Source organism: Agelaius phoeniceus, chromosome 7 (genome assembly GCF_051311805.1).
Source record: "Agelaius phoeniceus isolate bAgePho1 chromosome 7, bAgePho1.hap1, whole genome shotgun sequence".
NCBI classification, from domain to species: Eukaryota; Metazoa; Chordata; class Aves; order Passeriformes; family Icteridae; genus Agelaius; species Agelaius phoeniceus.
Window position 1 is genome coordinate 22,574,987 of NC_135271.1, and position 22,670 is coordinate 22,597,656.

At 39.9% G+C, this 22,670-nt stretch overlaps 1 protein-coding gene across 1 annotated transcript in view; it reads right to left on the bottom strand.

Annotated features, from left to right (window-relative positions):
- HECW2 (HECT, C2 and WW domain containing E3 ubiquitin protein ligase 2) overlaps positions 1–22,670 on the bottom strand; it is a 153,413-nt gene that overhangs the window by 85,037 nt on the left and 45,706 nt on the right. The window lies entirely within an intron of this gene.

The window sequence follows — 22,670 nt, forward strand, 5'->3', positions numbered from 1 at the left end:
GCTGCAACCCCTGTAACAAATCAGAGTATATGAGATAATGTTTTACAACAAAAAGGCCGTAATAATAAATGTATCATTGTGTGGAATTTCACTCTGAGTAATGCTCCTGGAAATCATTGTAAAGCAAAAACATTCTGAGTAACAGCTTTTTCTTTATTTAACTACTAAACAATCAGCCAAACCTGGCATTAAGAAAAGCTGCACTGGCACACTGTTGGTTCCTCCTCAACTTGTCCTCCAGGAGCTCCAGGTCTTCTTCTGCAAAACTGATTTGCAGAGAGTCAGCCCCCAGCCCATCCCAATGCCAGGGGTGACTCCTGTTTGCCCATTTCTGCAGCCTGTCTGGCTGCACAATCATGTTTTATCATCTGCTACTCCCAGTTTTGCACAAGGATGTTACGGAGTGTTGGAAGCCGTGCTAAGCCAGTGGCTGACATCCAGGGTCAGGAGGCTTCTGAGGAGTTAACATTTTGTTCTTTGTGTCTTACATCTTTCATTATTCCTGTCTTAGGAAAAAAGGATAAACTACCTGAAACCATCACCTCACAGAGTCATCTTGCATAGATTAAAGCAACAAACAGATAAATAAACCTTTCATAAGCAGATGAAGAGGAACTGCTAGTGATAAATTATCTGAAACAAGTCTTACAGTCCCAGTGCACAGAGCAGGCAAACCAGCACTCATCATCTGGTCCCAGTTTCTGTCAACAGTAGTGCTAGGTTTTGTGATTAAAGGGTTGCTTCCATCAACATAAATGATTTTTATACTTCAATATGCCAAAACATTATAGAAGTCACAAATTCCTGGTGTGGAAATATTGATTTAAATTTTTTCCTGTGCAATAAGCAAAGGTCGCTATAGCAATCTAAGAGGTTCAAACTCCTGCATTCTGATCTCCTTATTCTAACACATTTATAAAGATGCTCATACCAGAGCAAAGGTGATGTTAATAGATTCTGGTTGTCAACTTTAATTATATACAACTTAACAATTTTCATCTTTTACTACCATATATGGCTAACTCACAGCTCTTGAAAAATCCATGCAGCTTAGCTCAGAAAAGATCAATCAAGTTGGTAACACCATTGTATCCCTGCATAATTCTCTTATCCTCCTTTGGGATTTACATCCCAGTCTCTGATTTTTTCACCCCTTCCTGGAAGATGCTTTACACAAAATCTTTTGAAGTGTTTGTATGGTTCAGTTTCAATTTAAAATTTTAAATTAAGTCCATATTGTCAGAATGCTGACTTCTTTCACATTTTAGGCTGATGTCAATAAATTTTTGGCACTGACGATGGTGTGTGCCATGCATTCAGTTATTAAGAGGAGTATTGGTACCAAGCTTTTAAAGCATCACTCTCATTTATTTCTCTAGGCAGGTCTTCTCTTACGGTGAGGATCAGCAGTGCTGGAAGGGTGGAGAATAGCAAGGCTACATCTAGTTTTGTCCAAGGCTGAGATCTATGGATCTGCCATCAGCTTCTCTCATAAACATCCTACCAAGAAGGGTCCCTCCCCTACCTATTTTACTCCATCACTTCACTTAATTTTTAAAAGTAACAGGTTTGTGGTTAATTTGCATTGGAGAATATTTCTGAACTTGATTTTGAGCCAACCTCAGGAGATCTCTAGGATGGCATTTCCAATATAAAACAAAAAACTAACTGACATGCATTTTACTGCATTACTTCCAAATACCTCAATCTCAATGCCAGCAATTGCACTCTGCTTTTCAGTGTGAGCACAGACCTCCAAACAGTAAAATAGACTGTCACCAAAATGTAAGACTAACTAGAACATTCCAAGGAATACGAACAGAGGATTTGGGGCAAATGACTGGGAAAGTCTGCAACACTAACTTCTGTGCCATATTTTCACTTTGGTAACCTCTAATAATTTTAATTCTAGAAACACTAGAAATAAAAATCCATGCGTGATCAATAAAGAAGTGGAACTGTGTTTACTGATATAATGAACTAAACATATTTCTTCCTTATAATCAAAATATGCTTAAAAGCACTTGGAAACTACATCAGGACACATCCAAAGGAGAAGATAAATTTTATCACCTGAGGCCTCACTCCTTTTCTAGAAAGTCAATAAGTAAATTACAGGTTACAGGGTTTCTACTGCAAGCAATCACTATAATAAATCACATTATGTCAATCAATTTAAAATACACTAGGTATCAGTTAGTACCATATAAACAAATATTAACCCACTAAGCCAGAGCTTGTTTCTCTGATTTTCAGAATTTGCCATCTCAGACTGTGAACACAGGTTACCTGCTAGAACCAAAGTATTTCTCATGAAAGACAGCACCACTGCTGAAATTAAAGATGAACACTTAGTTGTACCTTCTAGCCTTACCTTGCCATTCCAAAGGATGCCTGTGGATCCTAAACTGCATTCCTCCATCAGAGCCCAATTAACAAACTGAAGAATAAAAACCAGTAACGCTTTAGAGGACGGATATTGAAAACAGCATCCTTGTTCCCAATCACAACCAGTGCTTTCTACAGAAGTTGCCTTCTGGACCCAGCCTGTGCAGCTCAAGTTTGGAGGCTTTAGCTGTGTGTTAGCACTGCTGCATAATCTCAGCTCCACGAGGCACGTCTGTCCTCTCCCTTCCTTCTGTCACTTGAAGGAAAGGCTTTTAGAAGGATGTTCTCCAGCTCTGTGGCAGTTCCGAGCAGCTCCACGCCATCGTCTGCCTTTTCTCCTTTATCCAAGGCTCCTCTGGGTTCAAGCAGCCCGTGCTAAAGCACAGAAGGTATCACGTCCTTCAGGCTCCGCTATTTGCAGCCACTCCCCTCCCAAGGGTACAGGATGCCGAAGCCCCATCCTCCCTCCACTTCCTTCCTTGCCTTGGCCATGGGAGGATTCCTCAGCATGGCCACGGCCCCACAGCACGGGCGGGCTGATGTAAACAGGAGGATCCTGAAATCCTAGAAATGACGGCAAGGCAGCCACAGCAACGAGCACAGCGGGAGCTCGCTGGAAGTGCTGGCTTTTGTTTACACAGTATTTTGCTCTCCCGCATGACTTCCCCACAAATCCAGTCATTTCAGGGAAGAGGGGACTGCTCCATGACGTCTGGCTGGCATGGAGCTGCCTTAATCCCAGGATAACTCTGCATAGGGCACTCCTGGGCAGGAGGACAAGCAGGTGGCAGAGAGTTCCATTACTCCCTCTCCTCTTTCAGGGTGGTAAATGCCACCTCAGGGCAGGAGCTTGGACCAGCCTCTATTCTTCCAGATGCTCCGACTCCTCAGTGGCCTCCTGGTGGAACAACTGCAGCTAATCTAAAACTCATTCAGCCAGTGGCAAGGACCCAAACCGTGCCAAAGCAGTCCCAGCACCTCAAGAACAAAAAGGGTTCCTAAAGGAATCTGCAATCTGGTCGGTACCCTGAGATCAAATTTTTCACAGCACACATTTATTTCATGAAATTGCACACTTGTGGAGCTGTAGGTTCAGGCTCTCAAAGCAAATCTTGGTTTTCCTAGTAATACTCAGATTTAAAAAAAAACCAACAAAAAAAAACCCAGTAAAAAAAAAAACCCTTCCACCTCTTACAGGAGTATCTGTTCTTATTCAGCTTGAATATTTTTCAAAAACGCTTCCAGTCAAAGAAATTAGGATGGATTCTTTGCTAACGAAGAGATGAAAGCTAATGCATTGCTTTGTGCTTGCATGAACACCTCTAGGAATTGTATCTTCAAAGGACAGAAGGTGAAAGAACATCAGAACTGGAATACTGTAAGAGAAATCTTAACACACAGCTGCATACTAAATGGCTGGAAACATTTCTCCCTCTCTCCTCTCTCCCAACAGAGCAACCCCAAAAAAGTTGAGAACAAAATTCTTGGACGGTCTTTAAAGCTCCCTAAGCAGCTACAAGATCCTACTATCACAGTTCTCTTTACTCTTCAGGACACTTTGGAAAAAACTTGGAAAGTAACGGAAATACAAGACACAAGTGTTCAACTGAGAAAAGCAAAAGCAGAAAAGAGGCAGAAAAAGGTACAAGAGATGCTCTTACAGCCTCACACAAGAGAGAAGCTGCTGCAGCTCTTCCTGAAGGTAATCATGCACTGCCAGAGGGTGCTGGGCAACACTCTGAATTCCAGCCTGGACACAGATTTTGGCCTTTTGGTGCCACAGTCCTGCTATATTAGCAGTGAAGAATCATCATAATCTATAATCATGACCCATGGTCAGAAAACAAAGAGGTGTTTGGTCCTCACAGCACAGCAGCAGTTTTTCCTATTGTACAACCAAATTTAAGGTTCATGTACCTCCACTGATCGCCCCTGAGCTGTGGGCAAGAAGCAGAAAGACTCCACTTGCATTCCCTCGTGTGCCCCCCGTGACTCATTACATGCATTCATATGTTGCTGACTTTTATTGCACTCTATTGCTTTATGCAGCAAGAGCCATTTTTAATTTTTCTAGTTGTGACTGACAGGATGGCCAAGAATAACATCAACTTCTCTAACATTTCACTCCTACTTCAGCTGCAGAAGCAGAGCACAGACACCATACCATACACCCCATCCAAACACTGAACTATGAAACCTTTTTGCTATTGAAATGTAACAGAGTGGGGAAATCCTTGCTCTCATTTTCATACACAGCCTATATTCTGACACTGGTCATTTCATTCTTTTCCAAGAATTACATCACTACAGTTTGATTCCTTCTTTATGTACACTAACACTTCAGCATGGGGATCAGAGCATCTCCATGTACCCCCACACAATGCGGTATTTCAGGGCACAGCAGCAGCTCAAAGGATTAGTTAACTAGAATGCAAGACACAAAGATACTGAAAAAAAAATACAAGTCATTTCTTCAGACATATGACAGTACAATGGCAGGAATAAAGTGGAATTCCACTTCTCTGTATTCAAAGTAAAGGCATCATTGAAATTCAAAGCATTCAAAGATAAAAATAAGCCCTTTCACCCAACTTACTGGCAGAAATTCAAAAGCGTAACAAGAGGAAGGAAATGACCTCAAGCTTAACATCTTTCCTGAAAATCTTACTAATCCTCCTTCATAAATGATGTGCACTTCATTCCCACCTACAGTTCAGGTTTCAAACATGTGCCAGACCCACAGCACAAGTGCCCTGTGCATCGTGAGCCACCTGCCAGCTGACCTGGCCCCCCTGGAATCCACATCCTGCACAGCACAGGGACACAATGCTTGGCTGTTCCTGCACCACACTACTAAAGCCTGGCTACAACAAGAAAGGCATAAATATAGAGCAAAATTTAAGCTAGAGAATGACACTGAATAAACTGACAGATGGTACTGCACACCCTTAGACACAAAGGCTATTAGAGGCTGAATGATATTGCATAAGACTCCCAACATTTTCGCAAAATGCTAATAAATCACCTACCATTTAATTCTTGAGGTCCAGCTAGCTGTATCTGGGGGGAAATGTGGCACAAGGGGTGTTTCAACCTCTTCCTGAAAGAAGCAGCACACAGCTGAGGAAAAAGCTGCACCACCTCTCCTGTCAACTCAAAATCATCTCAGCTGCTGATGGTTCAGGGGAAGTGATGTCTGCAGAAGATGAAGACTGCCAAAAACAGTGGCCACCAGACAGGGAACAGTTTGGAAACTCAGAATTAGGCCACCAATGGCTACCAAAGCTGGACTATGCTGATATTCTAAGGTGGTACAATCACTTATAGGCTATTGCATTACAAAGATGAGATGATAAGCCCTCAGCCCTTTGAGGACAGCAAAGATGCAAGCAATATACTAAGGAAAAGAGAAGCCTGTCTCTCTCCAGTAGCATCATTTCCTTTTTTTTTAAGCACTTCACTGCACATCACATCTTGTTAAAACTCAGATAAACTCATCTTCACAACCATAATTCCTTCTCAATATGCTCCTCACTGTTATATCCTGTCCCTAAACACATCCTGACACTCCCACAATCCTGCATCCTAAAGATGGTTTTTTTGCTTTTACAATAGCAAGTCCAAGGGCAAAAAACCCAAAACCAAACTCCACAACAACAAACCCTGCGTGCACCAATATCCTAAAATCCTGTTATTCTGGGACAAGACTGTTTAGAATATCTAGAAAAACAAGCCATGTTTTCCTAATTAATATTTAAAGGTTTTTGTGGGGTTAAATGCTGTCAGAGCTAAACTAAAAAAGAAAAAAAAAAAAGAAAAACAAAAACTCTCTAACCTTTTGTGTGCCATATTAAATCTGCCAGTCTAAGTTTACTGTGGAATGTTTTTCATCATTTTCCTCCTCAGCCACAGCCTTATATGGTGTCAGATAAGCACTTGTTTGCTGGCAGCACACGAGCTGCTGAGCTTGCTTTAGCTGCACGCAGAAGAGGATTTCAGCTTCCAAGGATAAAGGACATGCACTTTTATCTGTGACCACATTCCCATCACAAATCTTTGCCAGAAAAACTCGAAAATATAACAAAGTATTCCTGCTGTGGAAGATGTGATACCAGCAAAGCCATGCTCTTGTCTACATAGCCTACGGTGCCCCCGGGAAATTCTGTTGGTAAATAAACATTACCAACAAAAGCACAGTTTTGCTACTAGCACAGCTGCACTTACAGAGAGGCTTTCTGTGCTGTGGCTGTCTTCAGGCACAGCACATGTAATCCTACAGGCAGTAGAAAAAGTAAGGGGTCATTTATTCTATGGCCTGCATGCTGGTTTATTTATTAACCAGCACACATCGGGTCCTGTATGCAGACACCCAGTGCAGAAAGGTCCCAGAGAAACCCGCAGTTTTGCTTGGTGTTCATTTTTATCTGGTCAAATATTTCTCAAGTGGAAAAAGTGGAAACCACTTCAGAAAAGGCCACATGGTTATGGCCATCCCCCTTCCCTCCTTCTCAGCCTCAAAACGTACTTGGAGCAATTCCTGCTCTGCAATCAGAACATTATTCCCATTCAGTCTGCTGCTGCTCTCTGGCAATAGTCACATTTTCATCTTCTGAGAGTGGGAATATTCAGGAGAGGAGAAATTTGGACAACACTGAATGGCCTTAATACATAGTAGATTGTACTGAATGATGTAATGATCTCTTCTGGGTTTAATTTCAGTAAAATATGGGCTCATTTGACAGCCATTACTAGCCCATAAACTAACCTTAAGTGCACTTCATTCTGCATGTAGATCTTCTGTAAATTACTTATACCTCAAAAAGAGGCTTTTCTTGTGGAACTGTCAGCAAACACAATTGCCATAACTGAGAGGACTTCAAATCAAGTTGATGACTGTGTTCTATTTTTACTTTTTTGTTGTTTGCAAATCTAAAAACTAAACACCATTTTGAATTATTATGAAACGTACATCTGCCCTTTAAACACCATCCACATCACTGCAATGCACATGTAGGAAAAGCACAACAGGCTAGAAGAGATTTCAAAAACACATGCATGTTATTTTAAATCTGTATTTTGAAACCGTTGCCAAGTGTCATTTGTTCTGTTTATATTAATGAAATTTTAAAATCAGATAGGAAACAAGTACTTTGCAACTGTCTATTACTGAAACATTCAGCTTGAGTACTCACCTTTATTTCCAGGCAGCATTTTGCAATATGCCTCATGTTGGCTACCCGTGAAACAGAGTAAAATTCATTACAAGCATATTTGCTGTTATTGATCTGTAGGTTTGCACAGAACATTGTCTAAGTTTCCTGCTTTCCTTTTTTGTTCATCCTTCTGTTCCCTTTTCCTTTTTTTCCTCCAGCTTTTCATACAGCAGAAGAAAGTACCCTGTTTTATACAGAGTTTATAGTAGCAATGGTAAATCATTATTTGAAACCCAGCCAGTGTTAAGACAGGTTCCCTAACAAGTAGCTAAGGGAAGTATCAAGCCTGTTACTACTTATCTAATAACCTACAAAACTTCTTGTCCTAATTAACAGGAGCCATTCCATGTCTAATTATTAGCAGCCATCCTGTTTCCCCTGTCCTACAACTTAATAATGACAAATGAATTCTTTATAAATTCACATAAATTTTGCAAGCACTTTTTGACAAGTATCGTGCTTATTTACCCTTTTCATCCTCTGGTCCTAAAAGTGAGGTGATGATAAATTGTAAGCATCTATAATTTAGGTTACACGGCCTTTAGGTTAATAAATTTATCAATTCAAAAAACTCACCTGACAGATGATCCTCAAAATTGGTGAAAAGCCAGAACTAGTTACTCATCACATCAATAATTTGAAAACCTCATTCTAGCTTACTCAAGTGACACAAATCCCTCAATTTCTGCAATTATCTTCTGCAAAAACTGACCTGAATTCACTGGTGCATTATCCACCTGACATGCCCTTTTCTCATTCATATTCTAACAGACCTATTACTGGCAGAAATACTTACATTTTACAAATGCTAGAAAATATTGGTACAGCTCAGAGGATGAGCTCAGTCATGTCTCTACATCCAACATCTTGGTCATCAAGACCTTCCAGGTGCTTGAGAGATACAGACAAACACCAAACAACCAGAAGCAGCTACACCCCAAAAGTAACTTCATCATCTTTACCTATCAAAATAAAGGAAGCCATCAGCTCAAGAACAGTGTCATTCAGCAAGGGCTCACACTTCTAACCCTCTAATCATATCACAACTTTCCATGAAAGAGCTGCAGGCCCAAATAATTCATTAGGTATTTATAATACTTCTGAATAAACTGCAGAAAAAAAATCTTTAATGTATATATGCAATCAAAAGGCTAAGCTCAGTAAACGCATTTCTTTTCTAGAACAGAACAAAAACATGCAACTCAGATTAAAGTACAAGAGATTAAAGTTATGGATTTCTTCTCAAATCCCCACAAGGCCATAAAGTATCCTAATGAGCTGAAATCTCATTTGTGGGAAGCTCTCAGATGTGTGATGAGAAGGAGGCACTCCCTTGCCAGATGGCTGGCTCTGCTCACGGCCATGAAGGAGAATGACTGTAACCACAAATCCGAATTAAGTGTTTTAACTGCCCACATATGTACACCCTCCAGCAATTCTAACAAGTAGCTTTTGCCAGTGAAAGTTTCTACCAGAATTACTGAAAGTTTTCTGTAAGACACATTAAAAGAAAAAAAAAAAGTATTAATTGATCATTAGCAAGGGTGTTAAACTCCAAGCACAAACCATTTTGAATTACAGAGCCAGCATCACCCAAAAAGCTGACCCAGCCTTTGCACACAGTGATCCACCAGCTGCTTTTATGGCCAGTTTTATGGCTAGTTGGATATTCTCATTTTGCTTTTGATACTAAGCCCCACCTTCAGCTTTTCCCACAGTTCTCTTTCCTCTCCTGGAATGAACTAGGAAAGAGCAAAGTATGTGCCAAACACACTCCCCAAGAGTCCTGTGGAGCTCATTTAACACTCAATCACTTTTGCATTTTCAGCCCTTGTTTTACTTGGTGTTTACTTAGACTTATTTCTTTTTTTGGTATGTGATTGTGTGAAAGTGCTATTTATTGCCTGGAATGAGGGCTAAAACAAGAAGCAGTACACCCACAGAACAGATCAGATACACAGAAAAAAGTGTTTTCCTACACACAACAGCTGACATCTAGGAATCCAGGAGGTTAGTTTCAGTTTTGCATTCTCAAATGGTTGATGGTTTGAACTCCAAACCTATTATGATGGTACAGATATCTCTGAATTTTCAGCAATGTGGCATCCTTCATGACTGGGTGGAGAGAACTGACTCATCACTGAAAGGAGAGAAAGGACAGCCTTTTGATTCCTCAGCTTCACTTTCAATTGCACTTGATTACTGCTTACAGTTTCTGACATTGATCAAAATTCTTCTTAGCCTGTTCCAACCTTTTGATAGTAACAATATCAGCCAGCATTTCACTTTCAGTGCTCAAGTCCATTCCCAAAAATACTTTTTTTTTAGGGAAAAAAAATTTTCTTTGCCAGTTTCAAGCAATTACTCACTGCCTTTTAGAAATTCTTCTGGTTTCTGAAACTTGTCAAAAAACATTCTATTCTGTGTCTCTGCAACACACATCTCTTAAGGATCTTGTGGGATTTTATATTCCCTCAGCAGCTGTTGTTTTTAAGTTTATCCTCAATATTATGAGTTGTTTAAGTGGGAATGCAAACTAGTCTATTGTCATTTGGCAGTAATAGGTTTCTTAGGGAATTTATTAGAAAGTCAGGGAGCTTCCTGGTTTGGAATACAGAAAAATCTTTATATTTTGACAATATCCTTTTGTCATGCTTCAATGTCTCGGTAATTTAACCCAAATGTAGAAGCGACCAACAAAAAGAATAAATGGTCCAAGAATTTGAGTTCATTATGAAGCCCAACAAACCTATACAAAGCAAACATCTTTTCTAAGCATTTCCTACTAATACTGCACCTAAAGTAAAATACAAGTGTTTCCAAACACATATTTTGTTCCAGTGAGCACAGCCAGAACTACTCAGTGTAGTAGCGTAAATCCAAGAAGTGGGCAAGCAATGTACAAAAGCAACAAAAAAGGTATCTATGGGTTTAAAAGTACATAAGAACTGCAAACAAAAAAAATCCATTCAGATTGGTTATATCCCACCTAACTAGCCATAGGTTTGTACAGTGAGCTGAAAACCTTGCTAATATTTGTGAACCAAGTCCCTGGGGCATAATTTTCAGCCAAGCTACGGTTTCTACAGCTTACAGTTTCTTACGTTTTTGCTTAATTTTATATTGTGTGCAACTGATCACTTGCAAACACAGACTGTCCCATCTGGGGATCTGGCACTAGCATGCTGACACTGCAGAATTTAACAGCACAATTAGGGAAGCACTGTAGTCACCAGGAGAACAGGTTCTTTGGATGAGCATATGACTGAAGTCTGACCCAGTTCGCTTTACAAAAGCACATCATGTTTTTCTCAGTCCTGTCCACCAAACAGTATAGCGTGCTTATACACTGAATTAATCTTTAAGCAGACCCAGGATAATCCAGAAATAGATCAGGAGCATAGCATATTCCAAATTTGCACATACACTTTCAAAGATGCTATTTTTGCAAGGTATACAGATGGAGGAAATAGAATGTGTTCACTGCTGTCTCAGTGCCTGCATTCCTGCACTGTCCCTGACCTGATTCAGGTTCCCTTGGACTGCAACCTGGGGATTGTTTCACAGACATGCATAGGTTATTTATTTGTTCTTTGCTGAGACAATCAAACCTATTTTGTCACAATGAGCCAGGAGTTCGTCCTGATGGTTTTAGCCACCTTTTTTTGCTGATTTTCTCTATCACACTTGGGATATACCATCTCCTTTGCTCAAGCTGGAGCTGCAAACAGGTAGGTACACTGGACCTGCAAGTCAATCTTGCATCAAGCATTGTTTTTCTTTCCTGCATTCCTGCCAAATCAACCAATAATTTCTTCAGATTCTTCAGCAGGGATACTTCTATTGATGCAATGCTTTTGTTTGGTTTTATTAACCATGACTATTCTGTCCTTTTGTCTGCACGCACTGCTACTTCACTCCTAAAGGTTGTATCAAAAAGCTTACAGATCACAGTACCAAACTATCACAGCCAACAATTATGCTCCAACAAGAGGAATGTTGCAAGTTAATTGTTCCCGACCGCAAATTACAGGCAACAATCACTGACAACAACCACAAAACCAGAGACAGATTCTGTCTCCTTCCACTGCAGTTGGATTTGTATTTTGTACCTGCTTTTATGCAACTCTCACTGTTTTGAGACTTTACACACCAACAGGGTCAAGTCCTTTGCAGATGTTCCAGGCTTTCTTCTCTCTGTTGTGGTGGGCATGTATTCAGATTTCCCTCGAGTGCCCTGACAGTGCACGTCACCTGTCTGGAGACGCACGTCACCTCTGTTTAGAGATGTGGTATTTACAGCCTGCATCAGGACTTTCTGTGTAACGCACCAAAGCAGGGCAAGCTGGCTTATTACTTGCTGCCTCAGAGTTCAAAGTTCAGATCCAGATCCAGACATCAAACTTTTTAAATATTAAGGGCCATCTGGTTTTACTTTTAGTTAGGCTCATCAGACAGAAAATCCCAGATCATGGTGTTTGGTGCTGGCTTTCTCATTTTTGTCCCTAAGTCGCTGAGTAATCCTTGGGAAGCAAAGAAAATCCTGAATCCTGTGCCTACCTACTGTATAAGATATGTTACTAAAATGGTGTCCTCTTACTTATTTTTAATCTCACTATATAAGACTGCAGTCAGTTGCCAGCGCAGTGACTCAGCAAAGCCCCAAGCAAGGAAACTCCCTGCTGGGACTCCTGCAACCCAAAGGAAACATGGCCAGGCACTGGGCCTTTCCTCACAGAACAACCTCACCTGCATTGGGAACCTGCAGGACACTCAGGACACTCACAGCAAGGACTCCTGGGACCAGAACTCGCTCAAATTTACAAGTTTAAGAATACATCAGAAAAAGTGTTGTTGCCTGCACATTAAGCACCACCTCCTCAAACTGCTTGTGAGTAATAAAATAAGGACCAAAGCACTTTGCCTATGCAGCCTTCAGATTTCAGTGTTGTTTTATCAAAGTTTCGTAGTCCTCAACTCAGCACCTTTATGTTACTCCTATTTATTTACACTTAAGTTCAACAACATCCTTAATTTTTCATTAAAGAGCCTGCCTGTCACATCCCCATCTGCACCTCTCACACTAACACATGTCAATCTAGAAACACACCCCACATTCCTAACAGGAAAGCTCAGGTGCTCACTGGGGATATTTGTCTCCCAAATCCTTTTGGAACCTGGATATTACAGATTTTCAGAGACTATCTGTTAATTAGTATCCACAGAACTATCAAGGGCGTCTGTGATGTCGAACACAGTATCCTCTATTCAGCAAGCAATTTATTTCAGGAGGTTGACTCATTTCCTTAAAGCTTTTTGAGCTATCTGTTGTGACTGAAAAAAAAATTCAGAAAATTTAGAAGTACTCAAGGAAATGAGCCAACACATCCTGGAAGAAATTAATCCAATATACACACACAATAAGATAAGTCAGTCTTAGATTTCTAAAGAAATGAGCAGGAAGGAGTTCTAAAAGAACCTGAAATATTTTCTGTGAAACGCAATGTTTGTTTCCCATCCTCGTAACTCTCCTTACGCCCCCCTTTAAAAGCAACATACTATGGCTAATCAGGAAGTGGCTCTCCTAAGTTTGCTTTCTCCCTGCCAAGACAAAAACCCTTCCCTGAAACAGTTTAGTGGATCTCCCCTATACTTAAATTAAAAACACTGCTGCCTGTGGGCCTCAAGAGAGCTTTCAGGCCCTGGTGCTTACCCCTAGAGGCACAGAGTCCATGGTCAAACCATATATCCAAGAGAGGCTTTTCAGTGAGATGAGTAACACAACACTGAATTACCTCATCACAGACTCATCGCCTTCAGGGGTTTCCAGCAATGTATCAATGTCTCAAGGCACTAGCAAATATTCTTGAGTATCAAATAAGCCATCTCAAAGCAACTGGTAGAGTTCATGCTCTAGCTAAAGAGAAGACAGTTTTCCTTTGGAAATTTAAATGGAATTTTATGACAAAGTCTTGATTTACTATGTTTAACTGCAGAGCAGTCCTAAGCAAAAGGACTTTATCTAAAAAATAGCATCTTATAACCTATTCTTCATCACATGACATGCAGTATATAGATGGAGAAGAAGGGGGAAAAGGAGGTTGGAAGATCACTCATGATTTTTGCAATCTACTTCAGCTGAAGACAACCTAAAATTTCCAAGATAATTAACTTCTGAGTAATGCATTGATGGCATAAAGAGAGTTTTCAAGTAATAACCAGAAAAACTGCTAACTTGTCTTAAGCAATATCCTGTTATATTCAGAGTAATAAGAATGATTTCTTTTTTTTCCCCCAATATATTACCAGATCATTTTTCTCACATTTAGGCTTTAGTAGTTTTGTAATGAGATGGATAACTACTTCACAATTAAGATTTAGCTCTTCAACAAAAAGAATGCCAATATAGTTATTTCTCATCTCAAATATTTAAGCTGATGTCATGAAGATGAGAGAAATTAAGCCAAACACTGCTTATGATAAGTACTAAATAGCTCTGCAGATTAAACTGGATGAGACCCAAGCCAGAAGAAAAACAAAGGTCATTTTGCAGTTCTTCAGAAGCAGTATCATTTTAACCAGTGCCAAAAAGTATCATCAGAAGTCAAGAAAGGAGATAATGATTTTGCTTATTTAACTTTTTAGTATAAAACCCCTGAAATAAAAAGTGCTTTCTCACATGGTGTTAACATGCAACATCATAAAGGAACACAGAATTGTAGACTAATGAAGGCAAGGAAGTTTTATTAAGTTGTGTAATTATCTTGAAAGCACCTACATATAATATTTCCATTATTCCTTCTCCATTTCCAGGAGAGGATTTTTAAAAAGCATTCATTCCCTGGGACTCATCAGGCAACAAACAGAACCTAGAATTGAATGCAACTAGAAACAAAGGCTCACCAACTCAGCTACTCCCAGCAATACACATAAACCCGGACATGAGTAACTAATTGCAAACAGTGCACTCCTTCCACAGCAGCCTACAAATGACATCCCATCACAGCCTCTCTGCTGGGGTCACTGCTGCACACTGCAGCTGAGCAGGCCCAGGGGCAAATTACTGCCTGGAGTGTCCCTCCCACTCCTGGTCCCACACTCCTGCAGGTAACCCCTGCTGCTGTCCCTCAGCCCCTCTGAGATGCTAAACTGGCCCAGAGCTGTTTGTGTTCTTGGGAGAGTAAATGCTCTGCCAGCTTGGTGCTACTGAGCCAGCAACCAGCACCAAGCACAGTCACCTACCTGGATCTGAAACACAGCTATTTGTATTTAACTGCTGGAGCAGGAGAGAAGGAGTGCACACAGTTCAACCTGCTGTAATTAGGACTGCTTTCCAAACCCCAAACCTTTCCTGATCTGATCGACTCAGAGCTCTTCGCATCTCTTGGGGCAGTGGCACCAATGTCAGCTGGGATGGCTGGGATTTCCCTTCTGAACACACAGCAGGGGTACATTTGGTTTGGGGTTTTCAAAGAACTGGACAATGCACTTTTCACCCTATTGCTCAAATTTACAAGTTTAAGTATACATCAGAAAAGCATTGTTGCCTGCACATTAAGTACCACCTCATCAATAACTCCTAAAAATCTTACTCATTGCTGACTTTAGTAGATTGTTGCATCCTTATTCAGTATCTGGGAAGTAAGTGCTTTCTGGAAGTCTACTAAAATTAAGAGATGCATCTATGTTGAAAAATTTTTCAAACTAAATTTTCCCTCACCCTGCAGGCTTCCATCTGCTGAACTATGTCATGCATGAAACTCTAGATACAAATTAAACTACAGTGAACATAGAAATATTTTTTTTTCTTTTTTAATGAGGTCATGACTGGATATTTATCTCGGTGACAACCAAATGTGCCTACTACTGCACTATAATGTTTTTCTACACACATTTAATTTTACAAAGTCAAACCCATTTAGGCTTAACTAGCTTCATATACAAGAAAGTGCTTCCACATTTTATGGCAAAGATAAAACATTGATTAAGGTCCTGATTTTGCAAGGCATGGAATGCATTCAGTTCTTGGTCCTCTTCACAAATGACACTTATTAGGTCCAAGCTCTCAGTTTTCCCCTCTTGAAAATTATCCTCAAGTGTGACTTAAGTCATATGAACTACATTTTTGACTATCAGATGAAGTTTAAATTCTCAAGGAAGGGTGCATTTAATGGAGCATGAGAGCTCATATAATATCTGAATAGATATCTGTCTTTTTCCTCTTTGCCTTATTACAGTATATACAGAATGACTACCTTACTTTTATGGAAATTGTAGGTTCATTTTTTGCATTACCACACATTGGAATATAAAGGATTCATTTCTTCCCAAGGTTGGGGTAGGAATGACGAGGGCAATGAACCTACTAATTTTTATGAACTTTCTAGGACTACTGGCACATTAGCGATCAGTGACTTGAAACATGACGGAAGACTAAACAGCTTGACACTAACTCTGAACGACTGCCACACAAAGGAGGCAGATCTCTTGAAACAAAGCTCAGAAGCACAGGGTTTGCTTGCCTGAAAATCAGCTGCCCATTCCAGTGAGGGCAATGGAGTCCTGGCTGCTGCTGGGCACGGAGGCAGGAAACGCTGCCAGTGCAGCCGTGCCCAGGTCCTGCTGTGCCCACAGGGTGAGCACCAGCCAAGCACAGCCAGTGGAACTGCACAGCTCCAGCATCTTCACCCCAAACCAGAAGCTCCCTCATGCCAAATGGCAGATCCTACAAGGGCTGGGCACCACTCTGGCCCACCTGAAATTTTTTTCATAGCAGAGAAATTTCAGATCTGGCCATTCTCTGTCTTTTCTGTCCTTCAAACAGCATACACTGATGAGCTTTGCTAGGAAAGGAGGCCTATCAAAATCACTATTGGCACCTTCCTTAACCTCCTCAGTTATAATTTAAGAACCTGTGTATCCAATATCAGACTATTAAAAATTATATTAAATGTATCTGCCAATAAAGTGTTAGTTTCAGAGTCCTAGTATGTTTGCGTCTCATCTTTTCATCTCCCACTTGCTTTACCTACACCAGTCACATCCTTAACATATCCTATTTAACACTCAGCTTGTAACACATCTCAATTCAGATTCTTACAGTCATTGATAAATCTGTGCAGAGGCAGGAGCCAAGAACTTCATGAAAAATGTACAGGAGGAATTCTAGCACTATGCATAATGCAAAACTAAACCATAATCTATTTCTCACATGAAAAAAAATCAATAGATGCATTTATGCAATGCCTTTTTCAATCCGGTTATCACTGACTGGGAATAACTGTTTTTCCAAATTATTTTGAAAATACTGTATAGCACGCTGATTTCATGATAGAAAACAGCACTGGAAATGTCTTTTAAAAATTAAATCCAACCTCCTTCAAACAAATTAAAATACAAGCTGAGACAAGGCAGTTTCATGGTAAAAGGGAATATTACAAATCCAGAGGTCCACATTGTTTTTCATTATCCAGTGTTTGTATTTGCCATCTTCCCATCTGCTAGAACAGTCACTTCAAAAAGTGTTGTGAGAACACCACTTTCTATCCAAAGGATTATAAATGTTGTCATGCCAAAACCTCTTGCAGTGGAAAGATACTGACAACACAGCTGAAAATGTCCTCCCTGCAGCTACGTTTGACTAGTTTTCAGGTCAGGGCTATCTGAAAAACTGAAAAAAACCCACAATTAACTGAAAAGTTTGGATGTTCTGGTAAGACTTTTTCTGTCACAGCTTGAATTTGTGTATCATTCTACAAGATCCTAGATTTTGAGGGTGTTAGCAGGGAATTCATTATTTTCTTCTTACAACAACAAAAAAAAGGTATATATTTTTAATGTAATTAGAATCTTTTCAGGCATCTGCTGCATGCAATTAAAAATACATAGAGGAAGCACTTTCTACCCATGTCTTCTAATTTTCTGCAGGAAAGAAATGGTATTATGCTGGGTATTATAAATGGGTATTATGCTCATAAACTGATTTTTGAACAAAATTCACCAGCTCACAACTGAAGAGGAGAAATTCCATGTTGGTGAAAAAAGAGCTTTGTATGTGGGTCAGGACCTAGGAAAAACTGAAAGAATAAAATTGAAATGCAGTACCTGGAGGGAAAGCTTCTGAAGACCCCTGGTTTATTATACAGGGTTTTTTAGACCACTGAAGCCTCACCCCATTTTAAGATACAGTTGTTACATCAGACTGCCTCCACTTTTCATTATCCCACTCAAGAGGTGGCCTTTCCCTAAATATTAAGCCACCAGCAAATGAAATTATCAAGGCAGCTTTTTCTGGCATTCTGGCTTATGACAACGAGCACAGTGCCAGTGTCCTGGAAGTCAAAGCCAGAGACTCTCATGGAGCCAGCTGGGGAAAGACTCTTCCACACAGAAACTGAAGCCAGTGGTTTACAGACCTTAGCAGCAGCCAGAATAAGGAGTAACCACAAATTAATAGTTTTATGCCTAGCAACTAGTCAACAGACACGAACAGTATTGCTCATGTTCTAAAGTACAGAAAGGGAAAGAACAGAACAGGAGGGGAAAAAAATCAAAGGAATAATCAGAATTTTCTGGAAGATAATGAAGCTATTACTTTGTATGTTTTCTATAATGCAAACCAAATAAATCTTCTAGGAATAAAGTATTTTAACATTTTATAATCTCTCTGTCTAATGTGAGCCTCTATTTTAAGCATACTAAAGGCAGTTTATGCAAAAGCTTTTTCTTTTTAATCCTGTCTGACCTGAAAAGGAGAGACTCCAAACTCCATTACCCTAGGAAGCTTAGTATAAACCCAGAGCCTATCTAAATTGCCCTATATAACTTCACATCAGGGGCGGGTTTGTTTCTTTTTATTTTTGTTTGGTTTTATAATTCTATTTTGGATCCATGATGTAGGTACAACAAAAAGTCAAGCAGCTTCTGTAAGGCAGCTAATGGAAACAAATGCAATGACCTTTGACAGCCAGCATTTTGAATGTGCTAAGGATCTCTAGAATGAGGGCACGCAGCTCATAAAATAAATAGGGCTCCGTAAATTAGGACAAAAATAGGCCAACCTGTGCAATTTGGCCATGGGAGATAATCTATTTTAACCAGAAATAGGGTTTGCTTCTCTCTGCTGACTTTTTATTCCTTATTTTGTACTTCCTGTTTTCTTTAAATATGAGACTTCATGACAACCCGTAACACTTATCAAGATGCAACTTCCCTCAGCATTCCATGAGCAGTGCAGAGTCCACCTGCTCATCTCTTTGAGCAACCCTCACTTTCCAAGGAATTCCTGGAAGCCTGTTGCTGTAATAACACAGTACCAAGAAAACTGGGATCTCATAGTTCCTTCAAACTGAATATCCATTTATCTTCTTTGATTCCAACTGGGGCCAATATTGGGCACAGCTTGACTCACCACAGGATTACAGAGCTTGACCAAGATACAGATTCCTCATAAATAGAGGAAATAAAAAACAACCTTCAACATATTAAATATTGCTTGTAACAACAGTATTTTTAAAAAAATTAAAGCAAAAGCTGGGTTGCTACTGAACAAGAAAACCTTATGGGTCTAAGAGGATGTGTGTTAAATTCTGTAGGCTTCTACAACTTCAAAAGATGGTGGTTTTCAGTCTAAATCCTAATTAAAAATCGAGAATTTTTGAGAAGAGGATTTCTTCCTTCCTTTTTAGGACAGAAAGACTGAAGATTTACCTCAACTTCTCAAAGTAAGCACAGGCCCAGTATCTCTACTAAAAAGCCCCCTCTTCAAATTTCATCATGCTCGTCACTCTCAAGTGACAATCCTCACTACCAGTCCTGAAGAAAAAATGACAAGTCCATTCTAGGCAAAGCTGAAAGCTGAATCCAAAATGACAAACCTGTATTTCAGATGTGACAATTTCAGGTTTCACGCAGCAGTGCCCGATTTACCCAAAGAGAGCAAACAGCATTTCTGCCTCGCCCGCAGCCTCGGTGGGACCCTCTGTGCTTTCACAGCTGTGCTAGCTGCACTCCCACACAGCTCCTCTGCAGACAGAAAGCTGTTCAACAAAACTTGATGGACAAGACTGTTCCAGAAGTGCTACTGACACTTTTAAAAGTTCAGCCAGTACAAATCCAGAAATAGCCAGGAAAAAGGATGTTTGCCTTCACAGAATACAGCATGTCCCTCACATACACTTTTCTTCTGGAAATCCTTAGGAATACACAGGGAAAAAAGAAGAACATGCAAACAAAGCTGTTCCTCAGCAAGAAAACTGGCCATGTTTTCACATGCACATTAATGACACTGAGGAAGATACAAGTATGGTACAAGTGAACAAACTCACATATATATCTAACGACATTCTTTAAAATGCGAAATTCTATTAAAACTGAGCATGAATTTAGCTATGTAGAATCTTTCAGTTAGGTTCAATTCCTTGCATTTAAACATGAAAGACTGAAAGTTTCTGTACAGGAATATCCTGTGAATTAATGTCTCATAAAATACAGTCTTTTCTACAAAGTATTTTTCATTTATGACTTCCTTCCTTTTTTAAAAATAAAATAACCAGAAGTCCCCCAAAAAATATTCACATGCACTTAAAAAAAAATAAATTAAAAATCAGTCCTTCAGAATAAGATGATTCTGTGTTTTTCCCTTGGGCTTTTCTCATTTTAAAAAGGTAACATATATTTTAATAACTATTTAGCAGGCCAAACACTTCACTGAAAGTGGTACTGTACTAGGAAAAGCTCCATCTACCACTCCCTAGTGAAAGCCAATCACCTGCAAAGCACTAACAGCAGAGGCAGTGACTCTGATTGCTGACAGTCTTGCTACCAACTGCACCAGTCCATGCTGGGTGAATGTGTGCAGTGGGTTCTGCTCAGCCTCTTAGAAAGAAACTTCTGTTAAGAGCTTTGGTGGGATTCCTCATGAGCCACTGCAGTTCTAACCGAGCAATAAAATCATACTCAGAAGCACAGAACTGCCTTCTCGATATAGAAAACTAATGAGAACATGCTAATTGAGAAAACTAATGAATGAAGAGGCAAGATAGCTTCCAGTGTTCCATTTTCAATTCCTTTTATATTGGCTGTAACAGCAAAACTTAACTTGAGCTGAAAATGTACTTGGATTGCTTCAGACCTTTGCCAAACTTCTCTCTGCAAATGCCTGAGCTCAGAATGATGCCCATTTTAGAATATTCATCTTCTCTTCACAGAATTAACAACCACTTTTTCCTCTCAAAACACTGATCCAGATTGCATGACAGTTAATTGTACAAGCAATACTAAAAAAATAAACCATAGGACTGTGCTTTTGGGTTTTAAAATAAGAGCACAATATTTGCCTTTTTCTGCTCGTAGCTCCTCAAAACATGATGCTTTACTGAAAGACACAGGGGAATACTGGAGGTACAGCAGCAAGCTGGCAGAGCCCCAGTGCTGCCTGGTGTTAGTGCTACACACAATTCCCAGTGCCTTCAGGAGCCTGTGCCCAAGGGGAGACTTAAATGAAATAATTCTCATTTTAAACAAAGACCAGGATGGAGAACCTCAAGCAACTACAATAAATTTTAATAACATGTTTGAGAATAGAGCTTTTATTCTTAAAATCTTCACCAACTAGCATGCCTCTCCTGAGAAAATAAGAAGTGTCCTCAACTTACAAAGGAGTAAGTAGAAACTGGAGGTGCTTCACAGCTATTATCATAAAGGATGGAAAATCCTGGATTATACCTGTAGAATTTAACTTACCTTAACTGCAGCTATAAAAGTTATGCAAATTAAAAGGTTTTTTTAAGACTTGAAAGAGTTTATAAAAAAATTTACATCAAAGATAGACAGGCATGCCTATCAGACTATGTCCTTACCTCCGTTGTTAAAAAATGCACAATTTCGTCATTCAGAATGATGAAACCGCCATCAAAACTCACACGATCCATGGATTTCAAGTGGCAATGGAGTCAAAAGCTTCTGGACCTTCAACCATTTAACAAAGCAGCATTCACATACTCTGGTATTATATGGTTGTATAATGGGGGGTTTAGGTCCAAGAAGGCATAAATTTGGGTGTTCCTTACAGGTTTCTCACCCTGTGCTAACTAAATTTTTTTTGTACTTTAAGAACTCAACAGGCTGAATGTAGAAATATTTGTAATCTAGATGAAAATCACTTTCAGCACAGAGTAAGAACCAGTAAGAACTTTACAGAGATGCTGCATTTTAGCTTATTGAATATCAATCCTGAAGTGCTGTGAACCATAAAAAAAACAAGAAGAAACACTGTTATACCTTTATGCAGATGAAGCTCTCGATGTATTTAAATTAGAATGTTTCAGCTCATTTAGCAGTCTGTGCATTTTACAGCACAGATCACACTTCAGCTGCTAATGCTGTTGGGAAGATCCACTCCTGTTTATTATGGAGACACTCCATTCAGGTGGCTTAAAAGTTAGTGCATATCCACAGTTTGTTCCAGGAGAGACTGCAACTTATGCAGCAACTCCAATACAGCTTTTATAGCCAGGTATGCACTGGAACAGCACAAGTTAATAATGCCTGCTTTGTGGAACTACAGTAATGTTGGGAAAAAATCTCAGACTAAAAAAAAGATAACCAGAAACAGCATCTACACAGAATGTAACATTAAGCGATGCAGAGATGGAACATCTTGGGAAAAGGTGGCACAGCAAGTATTTCTCAAAAATCCTACTGAGGCCAGTTTCATTGCGCTACACTTAGTCCCAGCCAGATATAACTTCAGTGGTCAGAACTGTCTCCATCAGTTTCTGCTATAGCTGCTTCTGGCAGTTTGAATTGACCATTCTCTACATGAGTCATTAGGTCCAGAGAAACAGCTCAGTCTTGGAAGGAATGAACACATCAGTCCCACTTAGTGAGCACTGGTTAAGTTCAGTGCATGTGAAGTGATTCCTGAGAAGTGATTCCATGCGCTGCTCCAGGTACTGGCTGTGCTCCCTCCCTAGCAGGGACATAAAGGCCAGTTTCAAACCACACATGCAGCAGGGATGTTTGTATCCTTGATTAAACACAACACAGAGGAAAATCACAACCCAAATA